Below are 16602 nucleotides of genomic sequence, written 5' to 3' on the forward strand. Positions count from 1 at the left end.
AAGGGCAGGATGGGCTCTCTAGCCTTATGACAACCATCCTAGGAGAAGGAAAACTCTAATCCCAAACTCTGTAAGATCAACCATCTCAGAGAAGGAAACTCTAATCAAACCTATGACCTGAGGACCTCACTGCCACCGTCCATGCTTGTCAAGGCCTGAGCAGCCGAACCTCTGGTTTAAAGGGTGAGGCCAGTTCTGTGCATGCTGCGCTCCACCAGAAAAAATCCATTGCACAGGCTCGAAGGATACATCCAATATCATCAACGCACTTGTAGAAAGCACGGATGGGTCCTTCCTGAATCTTCGTTCGTGAAGTAAAGCCACAACAACAACAGTAAAAGCTTAAATAGAAGCCTAATGTTATATCTTTGGGGGGGGAGGTCAAGTCACCTGTTCAGTAGATGGTGGGAATGCTATGGGTGTCATGTATCTGGATTTCAGAAAAGCATTTGATACGGTTCCCCTCTAATAATTTGATTAGCAAACTGATTAAAAATGGAATACATGGAAATGCTGTTGGGTGGATACATAATTGACTGAAAACCCTTGTCCAAAGAGTAGTTATCAGTGGTTGTGCTTCAAGCTTGAAGGAAATCTCAAGTGGTGCACTTCAGGATTTTGTCCTACAGCTATTACTCTTTAACATTTTTAGCAATGACTTGTGTGTCTACACTATAGAAATAATGCAGTTTGACACCACTTGAACTGCCATAGCCTCATCCTACAGAATCCTGGGATTTGTAGTTTTCTGGGTCACCAACACTCATTGGCGGAGACCTTGTGAATCTCAGGATTCCCTAGGATGGAGCTACAGAACTTAAAAGCCCTTTGATGGTGGGGTGGAAGGGATTCTGTGAATGACTTACCCTCCAACTGTCCCTATTTGGGATTATTGTTGTTGTGTGCCTTCAAGTAATTTCTGACTTATGGCAACCCTAAGGTGAACTATCATGGGGTTTTCTTGGCAGGTTTTTTGAAAGGAGGCTTATAATTGCCATCCTCTGTAGCTGAGAGAATGTGACTTGCCCAAGGTCACCCAGTGGCTGAGATGGACAGTTTCAATTAATGATGTTGCTTGGCCAAACATGTCCAGGTTTTCTCTGTGAAATGTTGAAGGGTATAGTGTGTGTGAGAGAGAGAGAGAGAGAGAGAGAGTGTGCCTACTTGCCTGCACAATGACCCCAGCTGTCATAGGGCCTTTGCCTGTGCCCTCCTCATTTGCCAAACAAGTAAGCCACATCCTGATATCAGGCTGGTAATTCTTACTTTTTAAACTAAATTTACAGGATGACTGAACTATGTGGCTCCCATTTTATTTTGGAGGCAAGGGGAAGAGCACCTTTCCAACTGAGAACAGATGCTCAGACATCCAGGTGAAGATTTGAGTAAAACAAAACAGCAAATTCTGTGCCATTGCCAAATTAAGCTGCTTTCTTCTTCTCTTTTTCTCCCTCTTTCTCTCTGTCTCTCCCTTTCTCTCTCCCTTGTTCCTTCCCTGCCCTTTTAAAGTACTTATTTGCTGCATTAAGCTGTAAAGTAATGACAGGTATGAAGGATGAGGATGTTTTACAAGTTGAGGGGAGGACTGGGGTAACCCCTACATGGAGGGCAGCCTCTCTTCTGATACAGTGGGAGGAAGCCTGGAATATGTCCCCCAATCCTGGGGCACAATGACTGGCAAAGACACAATAAAGCATCACCTTACAGAGTCCCAGTGCAGCAAATGCATTTTGCTGGGTGAGGCCCATGCTATTGAATAACGCTGAACCCGCCACGAGGCTCACAAAGGGAAGTGTGTTCAGGGAAGGAGTGCAAGGCATTTGAAAAGAGAATGGCTGGGAAGATGGAGAGGGCCTTCATCGAAACTTGGCAGAAGCTGGGAAGCAGGCAGAGCAAGTTTGCTTCATCAACAAACCTCACCTGAGCCCCTGCACTTCTTCTTTCCGTTTGGAGCCTGAAGAAAGTTCCTTTCGGGGGGCTACAACTTCAACTTTTCAAAAATGAAAACTGGGACACATGTGGCCAAGTAACATGCAGAGTGTGGTCAAAGAGTCAAAAAGAGGACGAACACATGAATGAGGAAAGGCTGCACGGGTGTGCTTTTGTCTGAGCCACTGGAAAGGGCAAGTCATCCCTTTTTCCTCTTTTCTCCTCCCTGTTGAGTTGAGTTGGAACTACATTTGCACTTTTCACTCAGTTTGCACCAATTGCAGTAAGATTAGGATGGAGGGGAAAAGTGGGAGGAGGAGAGAGAAACTGGAACGTTTTCACAGTAGTTGAAAAAGTGGGTTGACAGAGAATTAATGTTGTTGCATTGCAACTTCCATCAGCCCTGGCCAACATGGACAATGTTGAAGAATGAAGAGAAGTGTAGTCTATAATATCTGGAAGTTCTGAACTACAGTTGCAACTTCCATCATTCCACAACACTGTTTATGCTTGCCAGGGCTGATGGGAGTTGCAGTGTAACAAAGGCCTGTTACAGACAGCCAAAATAAAGCTGCTTCGAGTCACTTTGGAGGTTTGGTATTTCAATGATACATGCGTCCTAAGAGTCCAAAGGCCGCACCAAAGCCACGCTCCAGTCCTAAGGACTGGAGTGCAGCTTTGGTGAAGTTTCCAGACTCTTAGGACTCATGCATCATTGAAATACCATACCTCCAAAGTGACTTGAAGCAGCTTTAGTTTGGCTGTCTGTAACAGGCCAAAATCTGGAGTGGGTTTCCATGGCCAAACAGGGATTTGAACTCTGATCTTCAGAGTCATAATCCAAATCACTACACCACACTGGCTCTCCATGTGGCCTGTGGGCTTCACCCCTATGCTACTGTAACCACCCTAACCATATAGCTCACCTGTGACTCCTCTGGAGCTTAAAAGCTACTGTTACCACTATGATGAACTGGGAAATGTTCCTTTTTTGGACTACAGCTTCCAGAATCCCCCTGGCTAGGGGATTTTGAATGCTGATGTATAAACAAGGGAGTTTTCCCAAGCTCTGCTTTGAGTAATCAAAGCCCAATGGTAGCTGGTGCCTTCCATGTTAGTGGGGTGGGGGATCCAATCTGGATTTTAGATGTAGGGTGACCAGATGTCCTCACTGCAAAGGAAGACAAGGCACCACAAAATGTAGGGCATTCAAGGAAAATGGAGGACATGGCACTCATATAAATATAAATCCATGCTTCTCAGTCAAGCTCAAAATGGAGAACATTTTGAAATTCCTCTGGGACAGAAAGTAGGACATGTCCTGGAAATGGAGGACATCTGATCACCCTGTTTGAGACGGAACCTTAGAACAGTCAGTGGTCATGTTGGGTGGAGGATTGATTCTGAGAGTTACAGTCCAAAAAAGGTGCCTTTTTGAAAACTCTGCAGTATAGACACAGACCGCCACTAGGGTTGCCAGAGTGAAAACTGGAGAGGGCTCCTGTACCTTTGATGCTTGCCTAGAAGAGGGAGTTTCTCAGGGGTTGCACAGCAAGCAAAATCTGCTGAAATTTCATCTTCTGTGCAACCATTAAAAGCACAGGAGCCCTCTTCACTCTGGCAACACCATCCCATTTTGGCAGATGTGACAGTGTGGAAGCAAACCCAGGTCAGGAAGAACAACCCACACCAGTGCCGGAAATAGGGTTGCCTTCCCAAGGTCCCTACTTGGGTAAGAAATTTACCATCTTGTCTTTCTTTCTTATTCCCCCTTTCCTCTAAAAAAAAATTCCTGGCTGCACTTCCCTCTCTGGAGTGTGTTTGAAGAGGAGGTAATAAATAATAAAAATGCATATGGAATTTGAATATGAATGATCAGAACAGCTGTGTGTATCCATTATGAATGAACATAAACAGAAATGTATAAACTGAGATTTGGAGGGCTTTGGGAAGAATTAGTGTCTTTGTTCCTGGATTTTTATTTTTTCAAAAATATATATTTCCCCCCCCCCCCCTCTATCAGAGGTTGAACCAAAGCCATTAGCCTCAGCTCTCTTGCAGGAGACAAAGCCAGGAGGCTCATTTCGCTTTGGCTGGGAGCCACCCAGAATTTTCTTCAACAGCTCGGTTAGACCCTAATCCTAACAAATTTGCCCAGAGAAGTGGGTCTCTTATTACACAGCCCTCATTTGAATCCGTTCCAAGGTGGATGTCGGCTACTACCTCTCATCCAAAAAAACAATGTCCCCCCCACACACTTTTCTCTGTCTCTTTCTTTCTCTCTCTTCTCAAGCACATCCATCCCCACTTCTCATGCCCCCTGCTTTCTCTCTGTGAGAACAGCTCAGATCACCAAGCCCCCCAGATGCAATTGGTTTGAAATGAGAAAATAATACCCTGTGCGTCTTTGCGCTTTCTTTGACCGCACATGGTTACAGCGTTTACCCGGAGGGAGGTTCCAAAGCCAAGTGATTTACTTTGTAAAATTAATTGTAGCCTTTCATGGCTTGGAAATGGCCCCAAAGGGCAAAACCCAACAGGCATTTGCTCTTGTAATGTTATTGACTTAGTTTATAATCTGATTCCAGTTCCCTGATTTCCTCCACACTGCAACCAGGACTTTCCAAAGGCTTTGGCTTCTCTTTATAGGCCCAGGATGCTGGGAAGTTACGGGCCAGGCGTCCCGGCGCCTCTCAGACCAGAAGGGGGGAACTCTGTCTTTCAGCCGGACAGTTGGCAACCCAAGCACAAAGAACTCAGGAGTCTGGACAGCCAGCTTTTAACAAAGACTGGTGATGGGAGTTTGCAGCCAGAGGCTGGAGAAGGAATCAAGAAGGCCTCGCTTCAAATCCCACTGACTCTGGAGAGATGGAAAGGTTGGGAAGGGGAGATAAAGTTCATTAGCCAGAGGATCTGCTGGATCTATTAGTGAAACCTCTGAGGAGAAGATGATGAGCATTTAAGGGGCAAAGATGAAGAGGCGCTACCAGACTATAAAAGAATCTGGCTGAGTGTCTATGGGACTGTGGAGAACTATCTCAGATGATGATGATGATGATGATGATGATACAAAGGAATCTTGTAGCACCTTTGAGACTAACTGAAAGAAAGAAGTTCGTAGCGTGAGCTTTTGTACACTTGAAGCTACATCCTAAAATGTATGTTTATTTTTATAGTGCGCCCGTGCCATACACGGGCATGCAATATGTGGCTTTCAGTTTATGTTGAAGCCGGCAGTAATAGAAAGAATGGTGTGTGCACCCGTGACATGAGAGCTGTTCTGCGCCATGAACATGAGCCCCATTGTATTCATACGTGGTTTTTGCCTTCTTTGGGGGGAAGGGGTCTGGAACGGATTCCCTGCATAAGGTTAGGGCCCACTGTATTATTATTATTATTATTATTATTATTATTATTATTATTATTGGTAGTAGTAGTAAAAGTTTGTTGTTTGCATTCAAGTCATTTCTGACTTATGGCAATCCTAAAGCAAATGTATCCTGGATTTTTCTTCGCAAGATTTGTTCAGAGGACTTTTCCCATTGCTTTCTCCTGAGGCTGAGAGCATGTGACATGCTCAAGTCACCTGGTGGGTTTCATTGCTGAGCTGGGAATTGAACCCAGGTCTCCAGACTCATAGTCCAACACTCAAATTACTACAGCACACTGGCTCCTCAATAATAATAATAATAATAATAATAATAATAATAATAATAATAATATGATTTTTTGTTGTTGTGTATCTTCAAGTCATTTCTGGCTTATGGCATCCCTAAAGCAACCCTGTCATGGGGTTTTCTGAGGCTAACAGTGTGTGACTTACCCATGGGTTTCCATACCTGAGCAGGGATTTTATACTCAAGTGGGGACTCAAACCCTGACCTCCAGCATCATAGGCCAACTCTCAAATGACTACACCATGCTGGTTCTCTATACCCTTCAACATTTCACAAATAAGCCTGGGACATGTATGGCCAAGCAACATTATTAATTTGAACTATTCATCCCAGCCACTGGGTGATCTTGAGCAAGCCATATCTCCCAGCCACAGAGGAGAGAGAGAGGGGGGGGCTCGCCTTGGGGTTGCCATAAGTCAGAAATGACTTGAAGGAACACAACAATAGCAATCTCAAATAGGGGCAGTTGGAGGGTATGTCATTCACAGAATCCCTTTCACCCCATCATCAATGGGTGCATCTACACTGTAGAAATAATGCGGTTTGACAGTTGACACCACTTTTAAGTTCTGTAGCTCCACCCTATGGAATACTGGTGTTTGTAGCAACATCGGAGTAAGACCAGGATAGGAAGAATTATTAACAAGGAAGAACAAATGAGCCAAAAGAGGCTGCAGCATTTTGCTTTTTGCTGTGCCTACTGGGAAAACACAGAATCTGCCTCTTTTCTCCTCTTCCCCCATTCAGTTAACTGAGTGCAAATTACTTTTGCACTTTGAACCCTGTTTGCCAGCAATTGAAGTAAGCTGGCAAAGGTGTTCAGAAGAGGAGGGAGAAACAGAGAATTAACTGGGACTGTCTGTGCCAAATTGGGACAGTTGGAGATTATGTAAGGGCAAATTCAAAGGAATCTCCAGAAACATCATGGTGGTGTAGTGGCTGGGTTCCCTGACAAAAGAGTGTTAGCACCTCACAGGACTACATTTTATTATATTTTATTTTAAAGATTCTTTTAAAGGCAGGGATGCAGAATCCTAACCTGTAAAACACACACGCACGCACACACACACACACACTTTGTGAAATGACACAGAGTTGATTGAAGTAGTACAAATAGGCCCCACAACAAAATGTTGCAGCATGAATGGCTCATGCTCAGTATTTCTTGTTAATGGCACCGGCTGTAATCCTATATGACCTTTCACTTAACCTAAATTTGTTAACCAGCTAGAAGAAGCTGCAACATTTTACTTTTGCCTGAGTGTACTAGGAAGGGGAAGACCTTAATCCCATCTTTCTCCTGCTAAATTCATTGTGTGGACATTATTTTTGCACTGGGTTTGCAGCAACTGCTGAAAGCAAAGGGAGGAAGTGGAAGAAGGTGATAGAAACTGGGACTTATTAAAAACAGTTGAAAAGGTGGTATGACAAGAGGATTCATCAGGACCATTCCTGCCAAACTGGGAGAATTGGAGGATATGCATTAGTAGCAGGTTGCAGCTTTGCTCATATCCTGTTTTGTGAATGTCTTATAGGCCTCTGGATAGCCACTGTGTAAACCAAATGTTAGACTAGAGAGACTTTTGGTTTGATCCTGCAAGATCTTTAGAATTTCTTTATTTTCTGTTCTTATCAATGTTCTGCATCGTAGTCAGGTCTTCCCTTTCCTTGCTTTTCGCTCCCCCAATAGATTTGATGATGCACCAAATTGTGCTGGAGCATCTATCATCAACATCTCATTGTACATGGCTCAGGATGCTGCTGCATTCTGCCCCTCTCAGAGTTTGTATCACATTTACACATTCAGGTCAAGGCAGAATTAGCTCAGGAGGGTGGGGGAAAGGGTACAATGACTAACAATGAGTTGGGATAGGTTCCAGCAGGGTCTGGCAAGCCATAACGCTAAATCTGACAGCATGTGAATTATTTCCTTTGAACATATGATTTATAGATTCATTTAGGCTGCAATCCTACACCCAGTTTCCTGCAAGTCAGCCCTATTGGACTCAGTGGGATTTATTTTTCAAGAGCCATGTATAGCAGAGGAAGAGGTGGCTAGAGGTTTCCATGTCAGTGAAGCACTGCATCAACTTGGACTTTTTGTCACTACCTTCCAGGGTCTTTCCAAGGTGCTAAGAGAAAGTGTTCAGCACCCTGGATAATAGTTTAGAAGTTCAGACTGAAGGCTGGAGTGGATTAATGGCATGGATATTACCAGCTATTACTGAGCAGGGGTGGAGAATCTCCCCAACAAGCACAGAATAGCTATAGGGAGTGGAGAGGAGGCTGCAGTGGCTCTACAGTAACTCTGGGTGGTGGTCTTTGGTCATTGCAGATGAGAGAACATTGTGATGCAGCAGCTAAGAAAGTCAATGTGATTCTAGGTTGTATCAATAGGAGAATAGCGTCTAGATCAAGGGAAGTAATAGTACCACTCTATTCTGCTTTGGCCAGATCTCAACTGGAATACTGTGTCCAGTTCTGGGCACCATGGCTCCTAAGCCCACCCTTCAACACTCCTTTTCTGTCTCTGTGGACAACATTTCTATTCAACCAGTCCAGCAAGCCTGCAGTCTTGGTTTTATCTTTGACTCTTCTCTGTCGTGTATCCCTCAGATCCAGACCACAGCCAAGGCTTGTAGATTCTTTTTGTACAATATTGCCAAAATCCGACCTTATCTCTCCGCCTCTACTGCCAAGATCCTGGTCCATGCCCTAGTGGTCTCACGACTTGATTACTGTAACGTCCTCCTGGCTGGGCTTCCTCTTTCTCACCTCCGTCCTTTAATCTCTGTCCAGCATTCTGCCCCATCCCGGATTCGCCCCTTTTCACTCGCTGCCTCTCACTCCTGGAACCTTCTTCCCCCACAAGCAAGAGCCATCACTTCTTTAACTAGCTTCAAAACGGAGTTGAAAACCATCCTGTTCAGAGAAGCCTTCCCAGGCATTGCATAATTGTCACTTACTATCTGATGTTCTTTTGTTGCCTGTTTATCGATCCATTTCCTGTATTGCTATGTACTGTATATGCATTATCCTACTTGAGAGTATGTATTTTCCCTGGAAAATGATTAACCTTCCATTTTGAAGCCAAGCCCTCCCTCCAGTCCATCTGCCTTGGTCCAGGCCTCGGAGATAGAGAGGAACTGCTGGACCTCTTACCCTTTCCCGCCACCACTCCCTTCTCCTTCTGTGTCATGTCTTTTTAGATTGTAAGCCCGAGGGCAGGGAACCGTCTAACTAAAAAGATTGCATGTACAGCACTGTGTACATTTACAGCGCTTCATAAATAAAGGTTAATAATAATAATAATAATAATAATAATAATAATAATAAGAAGAAGAAGAAGAAGAAGAAGAAGGATGTGGACAAGATGGAATGTGTCCAGAGGCAGGTCACCAGAATGATGAAACAACAGGAAACCATGCCCTATGAAGAAAGGCTTAGGGAGTTGGGTATGTTTGGCCTGGAGAAGAGATGGTGAACAGGTGACATGATAGCCATGTTTCAGTATTTGAAGGAATGTCATACTGAAGATGGATCAAGTTTGTTTTCTGCTGCTCCAAAGACTAGAACATGGAGCAATGGATTCAAACTACAGGAAGAGAGATTCCACCTCAACATTAGGAAGAATCTCCTGGTGGCAATAGCTGTACAATAGTGGATGGCCCTTGGGATCACTTCCAACTCTATGATTCTATGATTCTAAGAAGAGAATACTAGCCTTTGCATCAGCTAAAAAGATATGTGTAGGTGTGAGGTTTATTTTGGCTTGAATATACCATAATAGGATGCCAACCATAGTCCTGAGCAACTTGTTTCTCCATTGTATGACTTCTTCAATGCCCACTGAACTCACAGCACTTTCCCTCTTGCAACCACTACCTATCCCTTCATAACTGGGTAATGGGTTCAAACAAGTCCACCCTAAGAATGATTCTGGATGTGCTTTTGGCTGTGCAATAACACTGCCTTATTCACAGGATTTATGGAGACCCAGGTGACATCATCTTTCCTTTGTATACTCTTTACACTTCCCTCACTGCTTCTTCTGTTGTCTTTTCCATAGAAAATCCATTAAAGAAGAAAATAAGCAAAAGTCTAGGGTATAGCAAAAGAAGGGAGGCAAAATGAAGAGATCGCTGTCCCAATTGAGAATTCAGTGCCCCTTACTGAAATTTTAATCCAGTCCCCAAATTTCTAGCCTTGTGACAATGTAAAAAATCAGTTGAGAAATAAAGTTTAGACAGTTTAAAAAAAAAACTGGTGTAGACAAATTTATCAATGAATGCGAAATACAGCAAATATAAGCATTCGGGACATGAGTGATTTTCAATTTCTCACTTTCTGCAATGCTAGAAATTTGGGGGCTAAAGGAAAAGGTCATTGGGGGCAGAATTGTTATATGGGGGGCAATGCCCACATTGTGCCCCCTCTTAGTTACCCTCCTAGGGAATCAGCACAGTGACATTAGATTAGTAGAAGTAGTTATTTCATCTGTGTAGAATAAACTCTTAGGCTTCCCTTTCCTGAATGGTTTCCTTCCTTCCTATCTTCCTTCCTTCCTTCCTTCCTTCCTTGGGAACCAGTAAATTAATTTCCTTCTGCTTTTGCTCCTTCATCTTATTATGGAATTCCTCTTCAAAAACACATTCTGAAGATTCCAGATTTGACCTCATTACATATTGATTTATGAATCTAAATATTTAGTATTTATTTTTAATATTGAACACATATTTATGTATTACAATATTTATATCCTGCCCTATACCTGAAGATTAGAGGGCAGGCTACAATCGATAAAACAGTTTCAGTCACATTATGTGGATTTTGCCTTTTTTGCTATCAGACTGAATAAAAGCATCATAAAACCAAAGAACTGAAAGGGAAAATAAAGGCCATCTATTTCAATCCCTAGCTATACAGGAATCTACAACTAAACCACTCCTGAGCATTTCCTATCCAAACTGTGCTAAAGGATCTTCATAGAGGGAGAGTCCACCATCCTCTGGGGCAGTCTCCTCCACTGTGGAACAACTCTTACCATCAAGATGTTCTTCATAAGTTTTAAGGGGAATCTTGTCATAACACTATTACTGACCAGGTACTACCCTTTCCATGTCAAGTCCACATTGGAACAAAAACACTAAAGACTGAACATCCTGTCCCTCGATAACTCCTCTGATTTATTAGGGCTGGCTCAAGATATTTTGCTGCCTGAGGTGACCCCTTCCCATTCAGTTATTGTACTGAAACCAGTTCATACAATAAATGAATGTTGCTTGTAAGCTGCCAGTGGGACACTTCTTTTCTCAGCTAGTGGCTTGAGTGTCAGATTGCAGTGAATCTATTCTGGGTTTTATTCCAAACTTCAGAGGCTCTGAATCCTATCGCCAATACAGAGTCAGCATCTTAGATATGTCCTTTAAAATCTGGGTTGAAACTCAGAGTAGCTTTGCTGCCCACCAAGGTGAAAGCCACTGGCTGCCCCAGTCCTTCACCACTCCTGCAGAAGCCAAGCTATTCTGTTTAAGGCCAGTGAGTGCCCAGGGGAGCACACCTATAGTTCACAGGAACTGACAGGGGAAAACCAGGCCAGTCCTGAGACTTACAAGTGCAACAATGATCCAAAACAATCCAAAGCCAAGAGCAGAGTTGCCAGAAGGAATAGTCCAAATATATATTCTGAAGGTTAGAGACCCCAAAAGCCAGAGATGTCAGACAGAGTATGGACGTTTTGAAGCTGTTGACTGCAGCAATGGCTAATTTATTGGTTGCTGTTCTATGCTTTCATGTAGTTTCTTATGGCAACCCTAAAGCAAATCTAGCATGGTTTTTTTTTTTTTTTTTTTTTTTGGCAAGATTTGTTCAGAACAGGCTTGCTTTTATCTTCTTCTGAGGTGCAGAGAGTGTGACTTAGCCAAGGTCACCCCATGGGTTTCCATAGCTGAGCAGGGATTCAAACCCTAATCTCTAGAGCTGTAGTCCAGCACTCAAACCAGTACACCACGCTGTCTCACAGCAACCTTTTTATATGTCCATCACAGATTGATATGGAAATGGAATGAAAGAAACTTATGAGACATCATATGAAAAATTAAACTGGACTCATAGTACTATATCTACATAGTATGAATGGGTCAAAGATACGGGCCTATTAGCCATATTTCAGCTTGAGATTTTTTGCAAGGGTAGTTGCTGGGCATTCATCCCATATTCCTTGTTGTTGTTTTTGCACAGAAAGAAAATATAAAATGCTTGGTTTTGCCTTGTAAACTCGCAGCCTATCTATTTCCCCGAACAGATTGCTTCTCCAAACAAACCAGGCATCTGGATGAGAGATTTTTATAGAGATACATATTTGTTCAGCATATGTTCAGAACTGCATATTATACTACAATTTCCTCACAACGGGTTTATTTAGTTGCTTTACACTTTCCCCTACTCAAATCTTTATTGTTTCCTGACAAAATGAACTCCATTTTGCCTTTTATGGCTATCCTGGCTGCTAGGTTAACGACAGGGATATGAAACCGAGGTATCTCAAGAAGCGACAGACTTCGGTGCATCAAGATGGTGTGGAATTTCTGAATGTTAACCATTCCAAGGCAAAATCTACCATCTCTGTTTGGGGAGGGCATCCAAATGTCAGGGATTTTACAGACCTGGCTTCATCCTTTTGGCTGCTTACCAGAGTGGAAAGATGCAAACTCAGAGGCAGGGGGGCAATTCTAATGGAGTCATCTTATGCCTTTATTTATCAATTTACTTGTTTAGAGTATTTCAGTACTATTTGATATCATAAGATCTCTGTGCAGCTTAGCATAAAATCAACGAAAATGACAATAAAAATGTATAACAGACAAATAATGCAAGCATTCTCAAAACATTGAACATTGCAGAGTTTTAAAAGTTAACAGAGTATGACATAAAATCATACAATCATAGAGTTGCAAGAGACCACAAGGATAATCCAGTCCAATCCCCTGACATGCAGGAAGACACAACAGATGGCCAACCAGCCTCTGTTTAAAAACCTTAGAGCTAATGTCTTCCACTGTTAAAATTCTCTTACTGTCAGGAAGTTTCTCCTAATGTTGAGGTGGAATCTATTTTCCTGTAGCTTGCATCCATTGTTCCGTGTCCTAGTCTCTGGAGCAGCAGAAAACAAGCTTGCTCCATCCTCCATATGACACCTCTTCAAATACTTAAACAGGGCTGTCATATCACCTCTTAACTGTCCCTTCTCCAGGCTAAACATACCAAGCTCCCTAAGTTGCTCTTCATAGGGCAAGTTTTCCAGAACCTTCACCATTTTGTTTGCCCCCCTCTGAACATACTTCAGCTTTAGTTTTTTTGTGGGTTTTTCGGGCTCCCTAAGTGGCACTCCCAAATAAAATTTCCCTTCAACTAGATTGACACAAGCCATTTTGCTTCTTCAAGCAAAGAACAACATCAACCACACCTCCCATGCACAGAGGCCCACTGGAAAGGCAGCATTGTCTATGCTGGCTGGTGGTTTCTGGAAACTATAGTCCAAAAAAGAGCTTCTGATCTTGATGGGGCACAACCTCCACTATGCCTAAGGCTGCAGATTACCATGGGGGGTTACAAAAAGTGGACTAGTTTAGGCACAGCCAGGGGTATATCAATAAGATTTCTGTCCTCCCCACCATGAAATTTTCCTTCAGTCTGCAGATTTCATTTTACAGCACCCTAATCTGAAGCACCTTGGAAACTCTTTGGTTAGGATGCTTCGTCACTGCAGAGGTAGGTTGCTGTGGAGGGAAGGAAGGTAGAAGTACATACCAGATAACCAATTGGCAGAAAAAGGCCACAACTTTATTAAATACAATAGCAACAGGTAGATAAGTGTAGAGGATTGGCCTGAAAGCATAAGGTCTGGATCTGTCATCCACCAACCCTTGTTGGTCAATGAACCGAATTGCTTGGGCATGACCAGGCCTCGGGATGACGGGGGGGAACCAGCTTAAGGTGCCCTATCTCCTCGTGAATCGGTTATGCGCATTTGCGCATCTTTGCCCCTTGTCACCAGGGATGCTGACTTGATGCCGATTACACATTTACTAGAAAATACATGGATTTTCATCCAGACTTCAAAATACAAAATGATTGCAGAGATGGGATGGAATGAACTTAACGCTGGAAATCCAGCAAACTGAGTAATAGCGAACTTGACAGATTCACCCACCCTTAGCAATAAGCTTCAATAACACCAGCAACAGCTACCTCCCTGCCATTCTAATTATGAGTATGGTTTCTCTCTGCCACAGCACAATGCGCATGCATGCCAGCCACAAATGAGCCAGACATCATGCTCAGGCTTTCCATGGACACAGTAAGACTACTCACATTGGGACGTTTTGGCCATGACTCTGTTAATGTAAACAAAAAAATCTATCCATGCGAGTAATGCATGATGTGTGGTACTCAGTCCTTGTACAATGTTGCATAAGAGAATGGCACGATCAAAATGCTCAAGAAAAGCTCAACTGCTATACAATCAACTGTTCAGTGGATGTACAAACTGACTGCACAACCCAATGAGCATCACTTACACAATGGCTCGCATGCACAATTCCCTATGCAACATGAAATGAATATAGGTGTTCTGATGTTAATATTTACAAGTTCATACGTTGGACTTATGATCGTGGAGAGTAGCAGAACTTGAGGGAAGACCACCAGTGGTTGTCCCACACCAGGATGCCAGCCAGTGTGAGGGTCTTCTGGGATGGAGCCAAAAAGGACCGTGCCCAACTCCCTGACCCACATGACTTTACTCGGATGTAAAGCCACAAAAGGCAGGAACAGGGAGGCACTGAGCACTTCCCTCCTTGTCCTGTAGGCTTTACTCAGAAATAAACCCACACAGGGCAGAGACTGGGGGTGCTGGGCACTCTCCTCCATGATAATATGACCTGCACACATCGGGGGGGGGGGGGAGCACTCGACAGGTGCACTCCCTTGTGGGGAGTCACGCCGTGCTGGCCACAACCCCTCACCCCCTAGTAACACCACTGAAGATCTCATGTCCAATGGCTAGATCAATCAGAAAGTCACAGGCCTGAACCAGCAAGGACCTGAGCAGTGCCGTACAGAATAGGGGGCTCGGAGCTGTTTTCATCCATAGGGTCGCCACTGAGTTGGGGCTGATTGAGAGCAGTAAACAAACAACAGAAACAGCCTGGAATTACAATGGCATTATCAGATGAGTCGGAACTGGGGCTCTTCAGCACTGGGCGGTTCGAATTCACGTTATTTCGCAACAATACCAATCATACCAGCATTCGAATGGCCCAATCCGAACTCACGTGAATGCGCGAGATGCGAACTGGAATGCGTACTGGCTCCTCTTTTTGGAGCGTGTTGGCAGTGCGCTGATAAGGGGGATTGGCAATATACTGGATTGGGGCTCTGTTCGATCTCAGTGCGAATGGCTCTGTGTGACCACCCAGTACCTGACATTCCATCGCAAGACCCCAGATTCCAATTTTAACTTCCGGTGTGGTCTTTCTCTTGCCGGTTCAGGGAAGGGGGGGCGGTTCCAGTGGCCCCTCTCCTCCTCCCGGCTTGGGAGCCAGCTAAGCTGCATCCCAAGAGGGAAGAGGCGCGGGGGGCCGCTGGAATCGTGGTTCCGACAGCCTCTCCTCCTCCTCCCGGCTTGGGAGCCAGCATACGCTGCATCCCAAGAAGGAACGAGGCGCGGGGCCCAGCTGGAACGGCGGCGATCGCCGCGATTCTAGCGGCCCCCGCGCCTGTTCCTTCTGGGATGCAGCTTATGCTGGCTCCCAAGCCGGGAGGAGGAGGAGGAAAAAAAGCATCCCCATTTATTCGTGGCCATCCAGCCTCTTTGACAGCTGCTGGAACTGGTCCCCCCCCCACCCCAGATACATATTCACACACTCACACACACACCCCACAGTAGAACCGGGCATTGCTAATTGTTGCAAGGGAAGGTACTGTTAACGTTAAAACCAAGCAGGAATGTAGAGAGGAAACAGAGAGGAATGTAGAGAGGGCACGTTGTATCGCGATTGTTAATGTTCATGAGCTGGCTCTCCAGCTGTTTACCGGGCTGTTCATGACGTGACTTCCCCTTTCACCCCGGAAGCTTTTAAGGTCGCAACCATGCAGGGCACCACTGAGCATGTGCGAGGGGGCCGATACGAATCGGCCATCCTTCATGTATGACACGGATGACCAAAACATTTGCACTGAATGCACTTCGCGCGAATGCGTATTGGCCAATTTGAATCCTGCAATTCGGAGGGGCTCCAAGGTTATGAGGTATTGTGAGAAATAACGTGGAATTCGAACCGCCCGTGCTGAAGAGCCCAGTTCCAGACTCATCTGATAATGGCCAATCTCATAACTTTTGGAATTCACATTTACAGACAGTATGACCAAAAATGTGATCTGAAAAAAATGGAACCTCCCGGCTACCGGGCTGGGTCCAGTTGCTGCCAGGAAGGCGGGCAGTCTTCTGGCTCACGCCGCAGAGGCTCAGCACAGCGGCAGCGAAAGCTAGAGGTGGTGCACCCAGCCGCCCAGCGACTTCATCCCCTAGGGTCCTTTGTGGGGTGGAAACGCGGGGTACCACACAGGTTAAGCCACTTCTGGTCTTGCACTGGACTGCAACTCCCAGGAGCGCCTGGGAGCAGAAGTGGCCCGGGATTGGAGGGCTGCAGGGGCAGCAGCACTGGATGGGAGGAGGCGGGCTGCCTCTCGCCTTCTGGCCTGTGATTGGTGGCTGGCCTTTCATAGGGCCACGCCAGCCAGCGGCTACCCATTTTGACTGCCGGTCTCCTCCCTCCCTCCCCCTCTCAGGGCTGATAATTTCACGTCACAACTTTCGGGCGGACCAGATAGGTCTTGAACTGTTGGGCCTGCTTTCCTGTGCTGCGGGCATGGGATCAGGAGTCCCCGGGGACCTGGGGGTGCTGAAGGTATCGCAATATCGCCCATGCGGGGG

The sequence above is a fragment of the Sceloporus undulatus genome, chromosome 3 (genome assembly GCF_019175285.1).
Source record: "Sceloporus undulatus isolate JIND9_A2432 ecotype Alabama chromosome 3, SceUnd_v1.1, whole genome shotgun sequence".
Lineage (NCBI taxonomy): Eukaryota > Metazoa > Chordata > Lepidosauria > Squamata > Phrynosomatidae > Sceloporus > Sceloporus undulatus.